The following is a 13,152-nucleotide window of genomic DNA, read 5'->3' as shown; positions in this document are numbered from 1 at the left end:
AACCACGACCATGATTATAACAACCACGACCATGATTATAACAACCACGACCATCTGGAAAACGATGTCGCTGTACGTCACGGACGGCGGTTGCGCCGCCAGCAGCAGGAGCGTTCAAATTTCACGCCTCGGTAACTATACCACTGAACTCGCCACGGGGCACGAAGGGCCCACGATCACTTGTCTAATATACAACAGGACTAGGCGTCTGTCTGTCTGTCTGTCTGTTCTGGGCAGTAGAAACGGCAATAACTATTTTCATCAAACTTGTGGAAAACTGCAAAAAATCGTAGAGTGGAACAAACCTGGTCCCATGTCGATGGTTTCTTTAGGAAGGCATTAATTAACCATTTTATTTACGATGGAAAAGGATGGAAGTCTATGACTTGGCGCACCCTAATTAACCATTCAAGTCTACGGACTTGGCGCACCATTCACTGTACGCTCGCCGAACCGAGCGACAAACTTTCACTGGGCACGAATGTGCCCGCGATCACTTGTATAACCCTATAGTGTGAGTCTGATCACCAATGACACAAGGGTGTGCAACACTGCTTGAAGATACCGACACTAGATAGATACAAGTGAACCTCTAGAGCCTCACAGATGGGAATGCAGCATGGTAAGGCGTGGACCCACTTTGATACTGTACTGTCCGATATCCCCCCTGACGATTTCAGCAGACACATCTAATCCTACCCACTTGATCAGAGAAGTTACCTCCCTAGAAGTGTTCACTGCGTCGTATTGTAAAATATCCTCTCATTAAAAGGTTTACATTGAACTGGTGGGAGAGTTAGTCGAAGGTCCTTCATCTGATGAGCATATGCATATGCAAGATGACATACAGCATGGAAGAAGGGGTATCATCTTGCAGATGCAGTGGAGGTGAAGTTCCCAGTCACCAGTTCTCTCAGCTTAGAGGAAAAATCGCACACCTGGAAACATGCTCCAAATAATTTATCCAAAGTTTATCTGTTCTGCTTTGGGCAGCTGTATCATGCATCACATCTGAAATAACCTGTTTCACTCTGAACACCGAGTTCGCTCTCATTGTCGTAGGAGGTTTATCCCTGTGCCATAAATGCATGAAGAAGAAACTTTAATCCATTTTTTCATGCATCCTGGAATCTGCAGCAGGATACTTATTGAAAATGACGATAAAGAAAATGTGCTCGTACATATGTTTGGACAGTTAACATGTAAATGACAGTATTGCCTGCATAAACAGTCCTATAAAGCTTCAGTTTCATTGCCAGACATAATGCAACTTAATGATCTAGGATAAGACATGTAGATATTAAATACTCCTAGTCTCACAAATTATTGTGAAATATGAGGAGATGAAACACTTTCAGCCTCCTTGATATAAAGTGGTTGATAAGAAGTTACAGGAATTATACCTCTTGTATCTATCACAGAGTTACTGGGCAAAATACAGTGTTGTACACTGTACTGGGATACCAAGGGTCAAGGTTTGTGTTACCGCCACAGTAGGATAAACTAGAAGAGAGAGAAAGAGAGGGATAGAGAGAGAGTGAAAGGGAGACAGGAGAGACACAAAGTGTTGACAACGAACTTTGCTGAGGTTTTAAATGTGAAACAGATGGCCCTCGCCTCGGGCTGACTTGCTCCCTGTGGGGTTCAGAAGATAGTCACTAGCAGTCCAGTGAGCTGACGAGTCAGGGAGCTAATAAGTCCTACATTAAACCCGAAACACGTAAGTTTATATATGGTTTAACACCCCACTCTACTCAACTATATAATATGTAGTTGTTAATAGTGAAGAAACATAAGAGTGAATTAATTGTCTCATATGTAACATATATAATTTGTACTTTCCAGGTTTTGACCGAATAAAGAATAATGGAGTCCTACGTGCAAGGGTCTCATTATCCCACAGTCGCTCATTGGGCGGTTAAAGTTTGTATAAGAGAGGATCTGCACTCGACCTCTCTCATGGTCATGTCCCTTAACACACGACTGCATAAATCCCCCCCAAGGGGAGATTTCCATGACTAAGCTAGTCATCCACAAACTGTCGAGATATTTGTCTTATAGAGGACCTTAAGGCTGAGGATTGCAGTTGGTGGTTATAATGAAATAACCATTACTGACTGAATACCAGCCACCTTGGGACGTTTTACACTTGAATAGGTACCTGACCAAACTGGCCACTAATGCCCGTGCCTGACACATTCATGGAACGCTTCACTAGTACTGGCTATATTGCCGGGGTGATCATGCAACTCCTCCTACGGAGTGAAAGCTGTTATAGCCAGTAACAGTTCCAACATTAAAGTCAGCTTTATCGAACACGAACTGAGTGAATCCACAGAGATCATTATAAAGGTTCATCCTGTGACATAAATGATTGACTGAGGCGACATCTCCTTATAATCATCAGAATAACTTAAGCTACTCAATATACTATATTTGCAAGATCCCGAGATGCATATTTGCACATATCTCTACCATTAATTCGTAATCTGTAACAATATATATATTAAAATATAATAAAAAATAATCACAAATGAAATTATTTGATAAAATAAATTGATTTAATAAAACAAAAATGACTCTTCCAATCAACATTGAAACATAAGATTCAACTGCACAGCGATACAATTTGCAGGAGGCCAATGGCAGCCATCTAGTGTATAATTGTATAAATTTTTCAAGGTATTTTGTGGTGTAATTTGGATATGGTATGGTACTAAGGGAATAATTCTGCATTATTCTTGAAAATTTCAGCTTTGGACCAATTATATCTATTTCAAATCTAAAGTTCCTGGACTCATATATGACTATATAAAATATGTAAGCAGTTAAACAGCTAACATACTATATGAGAATAAAAATATTAAAGGTAATTGGCATACACAGTATAATTTTACCTAGGACTTAAAAGTATAATTTAGCAGTGAATAAAATTCATTATATCGTGTTGATGGAGTTTATTTTACGGTAAGGAACGAGAGAGGATGCGGGTTGCGACCCTGACGTTTATTAGGAAATGACTTCATGATTTTAAGGACGGAGTTCATAAAGTATAGATGCGATAACTATTGATATACCGAATCCATTTAATAATATAAAATTTTAATAGAAAATTATAAAAATAACACAGTTAAGTGACCACCTGCCGGGATATTTGCCTCGTTGAGGGACTATTTTAGGAGAAATGGGATAACCACAAGGAAACAAGAAGTTCCCAAGCTGTGTAATTCACATCTTCAGGGGTGAGTACAGACTGAGGAGAAATACTTGACAAGGCTAATATATACAGTAGAGGAGAGTGAGATCAAGTTCCTTGGGGACAGTAGGTGTCCACTATGTTCCGGTCATATGGCAGTGACCCTTACTAAGTATGTCAAGTATTTCTCCTTAGTCTGTACTCACCCTGAAGATGTGACTTACACGAAAGCGCTTGGGAACTTCGTGTTTTCTTGTTTCCTTGTGGTTATCAGCATATATATATATATATATATATATATATATATATATATATACCTTCAGCAATGGACTTATTACGACTTATTACGTGGAAATCATGGCTACAACGAGGAGAAAGGAACAATAAACATTTGATTGTTGTTTTATTACTCGTTTTGAAAATAATTTTCCATCATCAGAGCCTAGAAAACAAAAAAGTTTTAAAAAAGTTTTAAAAAATTACAGGTGATATACAATAAAAACGTAACATTATTGTTTTCTAGGCTTTGATGATGGAAAATTATTTTCAGAAACGTTAGTGATTAAAGAAACCCAACTTAGTCAAGATGTTTGTCTTTTCACTGGTTCTCCTCTTTGTTATGAAACCACGATGAAGCATACAGAGTGGATGAAACATACAGGGTAGATGAAATATACAGGGTGTATGAAACATACAGGGTAGATGAAACATACAGGGTAGATGAAACATACAGGGTGTATGAAACATACAGGGTAGATGAAGCATACAGGGTGGATGAAAAATACAGGTTGGATGAAACACACAGGGTAGATGAAGCATACAGGGTGGATGAAACATACAGGGTGGATGAAGCATACAGGGTGGATGAAACATACAGAGTGGATGAAGCATACAGGGTGGATGAAACACACAGGTAGATGAAGATACAGGGTGGATGAAACATACAGGTGGATGAAATACAGGGTGAGATGAAGCATACAGGGTAGATGAAGCATACAGGGTAGATGAAGCATACAGGTGGATGAAACATACAGGGTAGATGAAGCATACAGGGTGGATGAAAATACAGGTTGGATGAAACACACAGGGTAGATGAAGCATACAGGGTGGATGAAACATACAGGGTGGATGAAGCATAGGTGGATGAAACATACAGAGTGGATGAAGCATACAGGGTGGATGAAACACACAGGGTAGATGAAGCATACAGGGTGGATGAAACATACAGGGTGGATGAAACATAGGAATATGAAGCATACAGGGTAGATGAAGCATACAGGGTAGATGAAGCATACAGTGTGATGAAACATACAGAGTAAAATGAAGCATACAGGGTGATGAAACATAGAGGGTTAGAAGAAACATGCAGGGTAGATGAAACACACAGGGTAGATTAAGCATACAGGGTGGATGAAACATACAGAGTAGATGAAACATACAGGGTGGATGAAACATACAGGGTGGATGAAACATACAGAGTAGATGAACATACAGGGTGGGTGAAACATACAGGGTGGATGAAACATACAGAGTAGATGAAACATGCAGGGTAGATTAAACATACAGGGTGGATGAAACATACAGGTGAATGAAACATACAGGGTGGATGAAACATACAGGGTGGATGAAACATACAGAGTAGATGAAACATGCAGGGTAGATGAAACATAAGGGTGGATGAAACATACAGGGTGAATGAAACATACAGGGTGGATGAAACATACAGGGTGGATGAAACATACAGGGTGGATGAAGCATGCAGGGTGGGTGAAACTTACGGGGTGGATGAAACATACAAGTGTGGGTGAAACATACAGGGTGGATGAAACATACAGGATGGATGAAACATACAGGGTGGATGAAACATACAGGGTGGATGAAATATACAGGGAGGGTGAAATATACAGAGTAGATGAAACAACAGGGTGGGTGAAACATACAGGGTGGATGAAACATACAGAGTAGATGAAACATACAGGGTGAATGAAGCATACAGGGTGGATGAAACATACAGGGTGGGTGAAACATACAGGATGGATGAAACATACATGGTGGATGAAACATGCATGGTGGGTGAAACATAAGAGGTGGTGAAACATACAGAGAGATGAAACATACTGGTGGATGAAACATACAGGGTGGATGAAACATACAAGGTGGATGAAACATACAGGGTGAATGAAGCATACAGGTGGATGAACATACAGGGTGGGTGAAACATATTGGGTAGATGAAACATACAGGGTGGATGAAACATACAGGGTGGATGAAACATATAGGTGGATGAAACATACAGGATGGATGAAACATAGCAGGGTGGATGAAGTACAGGGTGGATGAAACATACAGGGTGGTGAAACATATTGTAGATGCAACATACAGGGTGGATGAAACATACAGGGTGGATGAAACATACATGGTGGATGAAACATGCATGGTGGGTGAAACATACAGGGTGAATGAAGCATACAGGGTGGATGAAACATACAGGGTGGGTGAAACATATTGGGTAGATGAAACATACAGGGTGGATGAAACATACAGGTGGATGAAACATATAGGGTGGATGAAACATACAGGATGGATGAAACATACAGGGTGGATGAAACATACATGGTGGATGAAACATGCATGGTATGAAACATACATGGTGGATGAAACATACAGGGTGGATGAAACAGGTGGGTGAAATATACAGGGTAGATGAAACATACAGGGTGGGTGAAACATACAGGGTGGATGAAATATACAGGGAGGATGAAACATACAGGGTGGATGAAACATACAGGGTGGATGAAACATACAAGATGGATGACACATACAGGATGGATAAAGCATACAGGGTGGATGAAACATACAGGGTGGGTGAAACATATTGGGTAGATGAAACATACAGGGTGGATGAAACATACAGGTGGATGAAACATACAGGGTGGATGAAACATACAAGATGGATGACACATACAGGGTGGATGAAACATACAGGGTGGATGAAACACAGGTTGGATGAAAAATTCAAGGTAGATGAAACACATGAGGTGATGAAACATATACATGTAGGGTGGATGAAACAAAGCTGATGAAAGAGAAAAAAAGTGGATGGATAAACAAATTGGATGATAGGCAGAGCAGATGGGAAAGACACGGCGACTGAAACAGACATAATGGATGAAATGATGGGAAAAAAAGTAGACGAAGTAGAGTGCGTGGAAAAATTGGATGACTCAAATAGATCAAACGAACTGGATGAAACACAGTGGACGAAACATGCAGCATTTATGAAACAAAGTGGACGAAACATACAACGTTTATGAAACAAAAGTGAACGAACATACAACGCTACGAAACAAAGTGAACAGAAACATACAACGCTTACGAAACAAAGTGAACGAAACATACAACGACTTACGAAACAAAGTGAACGAAACATACAACGCTTACGAAACAAAGTGGACGAAACATACAACGTTTATGAAACAAAGTGGACGAAACATACAACGTTTATGAAACAAAGTGGACGAAACATACAACGCTTACGAAACAAAGTGAACGAAACATACAACGCTTACGAAACAAAGTGAACGAAACATACAACGCTTACGAAACAAAGTGAACGAAACATACAACGCTTACGAAACAAAGTGAACGAAACATACAACGCTTACGAAACAAAGTGGACGAAACATACAACGTTTATGAAACAAAGTGGACGAAACATACAACGCTTACGAAACAAAGTGAACGAAACATACAACGCTTACGAAACAAAGTGGACGAAACATACAACGTTTATGAAACAAAGTGGACGAAACATACAGCAACACGAAACAAGTGGACGAAACATACAACGTTTATGAAACAAAAGTGGACGAAACATACAACGCTTACGAAACAAAGTGGACGAAACATACAACGTTTATGAAACAAAGTGGACAGAAACATACAACGCTTACGAAACAAAGTGGACAAAACATACAACGCTTACGAAACAAAGTGGACGAAACATACAACGCTTACGAAACAAAGTGAACGAAACATACAACGCTTACGAAACAAAGTGAACGAAACATATACGAAACAATGAACGAAACATACAACGTTTATGAAACAAAGTGGACGAAACATACAACGCTTACGAAACAAAGTGAACGAAACATACAACGCACGAAACAAAGTGAACGAAACATACAACGCACAGAAACAAGTGGACGAAACATACGTTTATGAAACAAAGTGGACGAAACATACAACACGAAACAAAGTGAACGAAACATACAACGCTTACGAAACAAAGTGAACGAAACATACAACGCTTACGAAACAAAGTGGACGAAACATACAACGCTTACGAAACAAAGTGGACGAAACATACAACGTTTATGAAACAAAGTGGACGAAACATACAACGCTTACGAAACAAAGTGGACGAAACATACAACGTTTATGAAACAAAGTGGACGAAACATACAACGCTTACGAAACAAAGTGGACGAAACATACAACGCTTACGAAACAAAGTGGACGAAACATACAACGCTTACGAAACAAAGTGAACGAAACATACAACGCTTACGAAACAAAGTGAACGAAACATACAACGCTTACGAAACAAAGTGAACGAAACATACAACACGAAACAAAGTGAACGAAACATACAACGCTTACGAAACAAAGTGGACGAAACATACAACGTTTAGAAACAAAGTGGACGAAACATACCGTTTATGAAACAAAGTGGACGAAACATACAACGTTTATGAAACAAAGTGGACGAAACAGACACCGTTTACTAAACAAAGTGGACGAAACATACAACGCTTCCGAAACAAAGTGGACGAAACATACAACGTTTATGAAACAAAGTGGACGAAACATACAACGCTTATGAAACAAAGTGGACGAAACATACAACGTTTATGAAACAAAGTGGACGAAACATACAGCGCTTATGAAACAAAGTGGACGAAACAGACACCGTTTATGAAACAAAGTGGACGAAACATACAGCGTTTATGAAACAAAGTGGACGAAACATACAACGTTTATGAAACAAAGTGGACGAAACATACACCGTTTATGAAACAAAGTGGACGAAACATACAGCGTTTATGAAACAAAGTGGAGGAAAATTACAGCGTTTATGAAACAAAGTGGACGAAACATACAACGCTTACGAAACAAAGTGAACGAAACATACAACGCTTACGAAACAAAGTGAACGAAACATACAACGCTTACGAAACAAAGTGAACGAAACATACAACGCTTACGAAACAAAGTGAACGAAACATACAACGCTTACGAAACAAAGTGGACGAAACATACAACGTTTATGAAACAAAGTGGACGAAACATACATCGTTTATGAAACAAAGTGGACGAAACATACAACGTTTATGAAACAAAGTGGACGAAACATACACCGTTTACTAAACAAAGTGGACGAAACATACAACGCTTATGAAACAAAGTGGACGAAACATACAACGTTTATGAAACAAAGTGGACGAAACATACAACGTTTATGAAACAAAGTGGACGAAACAGACACCGTTTACTAAACAAAGTGGACGAAACATACAACGCTTGTAAACAAAGTGGACGAAACATACAACGTTTATGAAACAAAGTGGACGAAACATACAGCGCTTATGAAACAAAAGTGGACGAAACAGACACCGTTTACGAAACAAAGTGGACGAAACATACAGCGCTTATGAAACAAAGTGGACGAAACAGACACCGTTTACGAAACAAAGTGGAGGAAAAATTACAGCGTTTATGAAACAAAGTGGACGAAACATACAGCGCTTATGAAACAAAGTGGACGAAACAGACACCGTTTACGAAACAAAGTGGACGAAACATACAGCGCTTATGAAACAAAGTGGACGAAACAGACACCGTTTACGAAACAAAGTGGAGGAAAATTACAGCGTTTATGAAACAAAGTGGACGAAACATACAACGTTTATGAAACAAAGTGGACGAAACATACAACGTTTATGAAACAAAGTGGACGAAACAGACACCGTTTACTAAACAAAGTGGACGAAACATACAACGCTTATGAAACAAAGTGGGCGAAACATACAACGTTTATGAAACAAAGTGGACGAAACATACAGCGCTTATGAAACAAAGTGGACGAAACAGACACCGTTTACGAAACAAAGTGGACGAAACATACAGCGCTTATGAAACAAAGTGGACGAAACAGACACCGTTTACGAAACAAAGTGGAGGAAAATTACAGCGTTTATGAAACAAAGTGGACGAAACATGCAGCGTTTATGAAACAAAGTGGACGAAACAGACACCGTTTATGAAACAAAGTGGACGAAACATACAGCGTTTATGAAACAAAGTGGAGGAAAATTACAGCGTTTATGAAACAAAGTGGACGAAACATGCAGCGTTTATGAAACAAAGTGGACGAAACATACAACGTTCATGAAACAAAGAGAACGAAAACATACACAGTTTATGAAACAAAATGGACGAAACATGTAACATTTACAAAACAAAGTGGACGAATCATACAACATTTATGAAGCAAAGTGGATAAAACAAAGTAAATTAGAAGTTAAAACGATGCATGAGAATTTGCATCGCAGGGAGCTTATGGTATGTCATCAGGAAGGAACCCATTGAGTTTAGACAGATATACACACCGGTGACTGCTCTAACTCCCAGGACCTTTTCCCCATTCTTTGACTATAATATATATTTGTCTTTCTTTTAAAGAGACTTCCTCTTGCCTCGAATTCAGTTTCTTACTTTTCTTCTACTTTTGTAATTTCGAATTTTTTATTAAGTGATATTAAAAACGTGAATTTAACTGACACATTCTTCTTACGATAGGTTCAGTTTTCACTTGAAGATACAAACGAACCCTAACCTTCATATAATTGACTGTTTATTATTTTTAAACTATCATTGCCTGAATTAAATTGTTACAGGTACGTATTAGTCATGCATACAGTTCATCTTTTTGTTTTAATTCTCATATTTCATGCAACTATAATTTGCAGACAAAACAATATCCCTGACATACAGTAGGTATTTAACTCTTAGAAGTCATAATATGATATTTGCTTGAGTATATCTTAAGATCTAAAGTATAATTTCCGATTAGGTATGAAAATATGTTGAATCCATGGAGATATAATATCTCCTCAATTATAAAAAAAAAGATTCTCAAATAAGTGTATACGTCACTGCTTGATGTGTGACAGTATAAATGCTTGTTCCACGCCAATAGGACAAAACGTTAACGCTTCCACTTTGAAGATCCGAACAGTCTGAACCCTGGCTCAATGCTTCACTTGATATAAATAAAGAGGAAGTGACGCAATAAAGACAAGACAGTGTTAGCAATTTGGCAAGTAGACCTTCCTGAAGATTACTTATTAGTGTTTATATAAGGAAACAGAGTGCCGGTACTGCACTCGACCACCTTTTTTCAACAAATGTAAATTTAAGTACATGACTTCTCTACAGTTGAGTGGACTAGGGGTGCCTTTGACATGAACCAACAACCCATAAAATAATAAACAAGTGCTGTATTTACTCGGCCGCTGTACCTCGTCGCCACTTGCCAAAGATTATCAAAAACGTAAAATAGTGTACAGTTGTAGAAAATACGATAATAATAAAATTAGATAACACGAGTATTTTGTGAGTTATGTCTTTATTCTGAATCTGTTATAGTGAGATGATCATAATCGGTACTAAGATGATACAACGGAGAGAACCTTCTAAGAATCTAAGCCATTCAGTAATGTGAGTAGAGGAAAGATAACCAGACAGATGACAAATGGCATAATCAGATGAGAAATGTGAACAGAGACAATGGAAAAAGAGAAAGAAAGGAAAGGGAATAGGAAAATAGAAATACATAATGAGAGAAGGGGGAGGAGAAAGTGAAGAACGAACTGAGAAACAAATACATGAAATACACAGAAACAAGATACATTAAAATATTACTTCGAAGTGTGTGTGTGTGTGTGTGTTGTGTGTTGTGTGTGTGTGTGTGTGTGTTTGTTGAACGTGCTTACTTTTCCGATACACACATGAGTAATAATTATAAATTGCATCCAATTTTTTTCTCAAACTGAAGTTGCAGTTCATTTTAACTGAACTTCTAAGGTTATTAAATGCTGTTTTTGCCCGCCCGTTTCTTGTTAATAATTTTCATTCACATCTACAGTGCCATCACAACTTCTCAATTACAAAAAAATTTCAACCTCCACAAATTCCCTGTTGTCTACCATAATTGTTATTTTTAGAATCCCTATTTAGTTAAGAAACAACCATTACCTCCGTCTTCACAGTATTAAATCTAAGCTCATATTCTACTTATTCCGATAATTTACTGACAAGTTTCAGTAATGCCCCTTCATCTTCAATAACAACAGTATAAACTACATATCAAATATGTGAAAATACCATTTACTGGTATTCCTTGATCACTACTAAAAATAATTCTCATTATAAACTCTGATTAAGTATTAAAGGATGCTGACGACAGCACACAGTGCACAATAACGTTAAATAAGGAAAAGGCCAGAAGAAAGGTGTCCTGATAATGTCTGTATATACAAATTGAATCTTTGGTCTGTTCAAACTTTCGGAGGATGGAAGTTGAATTTTCCTATTGTGAACGAGGATAACAGTTACAGTATTTGCGTGACACCTTGTACTACTGTACAGATTCAGTTAGCTAGCTAGCACTCTTTATAGTCGATTCCCTTGAACAATTATTTTCCTACTATTAAATTTTTGTTTTCTGAATGTACACGTGTTGAAAGAATTCATCTGGATAATGACAATCCTATGAATTTAACTTATTATACACATTAACAAGAGCTTAAAATGAACTGTGTTCATAGCCCACCACGAAAGGAAAATTTGGACAGAATGTTAGTAAAGTTAGGACCCTGCGTAAGCTCTAAAAATGTTTGTTTATATTGTGTTAGGCTGGCTGGCGGCTTAAGGGTGAACAGACAAACAACCTACTTGTGGGTTGACTTAGCAGTGGTGATGGTAAAGACCTGCAGTGGTTCCTGTTATTTGTGATGGAGGCCTGCAGTAGAATCTTTTGACGTTGTTAGCAAGTTGCAGTTGATTCTGGTGATAGGGATTTGTATATATATACTAGTTTCAATTAACAAAGGTGGACTGGAGTGGTTTATCTGGGGTGGTGACTAGCAGCAGTTATTGGGGTGGAAATAGTGACCTAGAGTGGTTCCTGATGGCGGATATGAGGGAATGCAGGGGGGGTGAGGCGGCGTCGTCAACCGGTCCACTGCTGCTGAAGTTGCTCACTCAGGTCCCACGCAGTGGCCGCGCGGCTTTTATGCCTGCCCGACCCTTGCTGGAGGACCACGTGACCACTCTTGCCACACGCCACCCTCCCGACCCCTGTCCTCGTACATGATTTCGTCTAATACTTTCCCATGACACTCAGTCCCTCACCTCTCTTCCTTGTGTTTTAATCACGCCTAGTGTTTAATTTTCGCCTTCCTTCCTTCACTATCCACACCCAACTTCTTATTTAACATTCCCATATTTTTTTACAGCTTCCTTTCAACACATAACGTCCCTTAATCCTCTCTCCCCCCATCTTTAATGTACTCCCTTCATTCCTTCCTTTGTTTTCAGTTCCTCATGGCTCCCAATGCCACAGCCGTCTCTCATTACCACTCTCCTCTTGCGGCCCTCGTAACATATTACCAACCTCCTCTCTCTCCTCAGCTTCCCTTGTTACCCAAACCCTTTTTCCCTCTTTCCTTGCCACCCGAGTTTATTTCCCCTCTCTCTACGCACAAACTTCTTCTTCCTTCTCCACGTCTCGACCATCTCCCCAGAATTAGGCTAGGATACAGACACATCTGGCAAGTTAGTAACGCTGTACCCATACCGGAACACTCAGCATGTAAACTTTGTGATAA

At 39.0% G+C, this 13,152-nt stretch overlaps 1 protein-coding gene across 1 annotated transcript in view; it reads right to left on the bottom strand.

Annotated features, from left to right (window-relative positions):
- The window catches only part of LOC121861268 (neuroparsin-A-like), a 39,895-nt gene extending 27,349 nt beyond the window's left edge, over nucleotides 1–12,546 (bottom strand). Inside the window, exon 1 of the mRNA XM_042358913.1 lies at nucleotides 12,218–12,546. The gene's annotated coding sequence lies outside the window, so the exon portion shown is untranslated. The remainder of the gene's footprint in view (nucleotides 1–12,217) is intronic.
- Nucleotides 12,547–13,152: the final 606 nt, after the last annotated feature.

Source organism: Homarus americanus, unplaced genomic scaffold (genome assembly GCF_018991925.1).
Source record: "Homarus americanus isolate GMGI-L3 unplaced genomic scaffold, GMGI_Hamer_2.0 scaffold5212, whole genome shotgun sequence".
In the NCBI taxonomy this organism is placed as follows: domain Eukaryota; kingdom Metazoa; phylum Arthropoda; class Malacostraca; order Decapoda; family Nephropidae; genus Homarus; species Homarus americanus.
The sequence above is the reverse complement of the archived record's forward strand: the minus strand, read 5'-3'. Positions and strand labels throughout refer to the sequence as shown.